The sequence below is a fragment of the Lupinus angustifolius genome, chromosome LG09, assembly GCF_001865875.1.
Source record: "Lupinus angustifolius cultivar Tanjil chromosome LG09, LupAngTanjil_v1.0, whole genome shotgun sequence".
NCBI lineage: Eukaryota > Viridiplantae > Streptophyta > Magnoliopsida > Fabales > Fabaceae > Lupinus > Lupinus angustifolius.
This window is the reverse complement of record NC_032017.1, coordinates 13,738,301-13,740,324: the sequence shown is the minus strand read 5'-3', so window position 1 is coordinate 13,740,324 and position 2,024 is coordinate 13,738,301.

Below are 2,024 nucleotides of genomic sequence, written 5' to 3'. Positions count from 1 at the left end.
ATCAGCAAGATCGGCAAAGGAGCATACAAGCTTCAAGACTTGACAGGAAAAGTCATCCCCAGAACTTGGAACGCCGCCAACCTCCGGTAATTTTATGCTTAATCAACGACCCCGTACGCGGGCGGTCGCTTTTCTCTTGTAACCTTTTTCACCTATATGATGAATTATTTCCTACAATCTCTATGATTTTCTGCATACACCCAAAGGGCCGGTCTCCGCCCCCTTTGCCTGGTGCTAACTATGATTTTCTGCTTACACCCAAAGGGCCAGTCTTCGCCCCCTTTGTCTGGTGCCAACTATGATTTTCTACTTACACCCAAAGGGCCGGTCTTCGCCCCCTTTGCCTAGTGCCAACTATGATTCTCTGCTTACACCCAAAGGGCCGGTCTTCGCCCCCTTTGCCTGGTGCCAACTATGGTTTTCTGCTTACACCCAAAGGGCTGGTCTTCGCCCCCTTTGCCTGGTGCCAACTATGATTTTCTGCTTACGCCCAAAGGACCGGTCTTTGCCCCCTTTGCCTGGTGCCAACTATGATTTTCTACTTACACCTAGAGGGCCGGTCTTCGCCCCCTCTGCCTGGTGCCAACTATGATTTTCTACTTGCACCCAAAGGGCCGGCCTTCGCCCCCTTTGCCTAGAACCAACCAGGATTTCAACCCACGCCCAAGGGGGGCCGGTCTTCACCCCCCTCGCGTACTCAATCGACATTCGCCTGACTAAAGGCTAGCAGATCGAAAGCCGAAGCCATCATGTTCAAAACATACAGAAATACCACACAACATCACACAAGAATATTAAAGGAAAAAGGAGCTAAATTCTTCATTAAAGCCGCAAAACAAATTACAAGACAATCAGAGAAAAAGAAAAAATTACAAAGAAACTCGGAATTACAAAGGCCCCCCACCCTGGCCAGGAAAAGACATCAGCGTCGGCTCACCATCATCACCCCCCATTAGCAGGCGTCCGTCTTCAACATAGGCCCCCAGCTGCATCCAGGACCAGTCTTTGTCGGGATACGCCAGGGCGAGTTGAGATTGAGCACTCACCCAAGCATCCGCCGCGGCCTCACCTACGACTTCCTCCAGTTGCTCCTTCTCTTCCTCCAATACACGCACCCGAGCCTCCGGAGATGTTTTCTCTTCATTTAATGCCTGTACATGCCCAAGAAGTGTAGCATTTTCTCGCATAGCAGCTCCAGCGCGGGCCTTCCAAGCCACGGACTCCTCCTCTCGCCGACGAAGCGCTTCCTCCTTAGCACGAACGGCCCCCTCTGACTCCATCACTTGGGCGGTCAATTTTACCTTGTCGCTTTCCAAAAACCCAACACGAGCAGACAGATCCGCCGCCTAGGCCTTGACAACCTCGCCCAACCTGATCAGCTCCGCTTTCTCAGCAGCATGAGCTTCGACCAGTCGTTGCTTCTCCGACTCGTGTGCAGCTCAGAGTTTTGACGTGGCCGCATCCGCCATCCGCGCCTCCAGGACCCCGTCCACCTCCAGATACTTCTGGATAGAGGCAATAAAAACGGCACTCCCTTTGACATTCTGCAGCAAGACGGACAGAGGTACCTTGTCAAAGGTCTCCTTAGCATTGGCATTCAGGAGCGCCTGTTCAATAGCCCGGGGGACGTTGACATGGGAGATACGATCTTGAGCCCCCTAACCCCCCTCTTCCTGGTCGACTCGGATGGACGACCAACCTCTTCCCCAGCAGGCTGGTCAGAAGACGGGGGCACCGAAGGACCAGCTTCATCCCCAATTGATGCGGGCGGAGGGAGCCCAGCAGTTTCGGCAGAAGGAACTACTTCAGGTGATACAACTGTTGGCGTTTCGGGAGCCTCCTGGACCAACTCTTTTTCCACCTCATTCTGGGGCGGCCCCCACTCTCTGAAGAAGGCGGCGTACTTTCCTGGCGAGAACACCCCTCAGTGGGACAGGGGCCAGAAGATGACGTCTTTTGACGCTTGGAAGATGCAGCATCCTTTTTAGCCAAGGCAGCGGCACCAGTCCTCTTCAAAAGAAGAC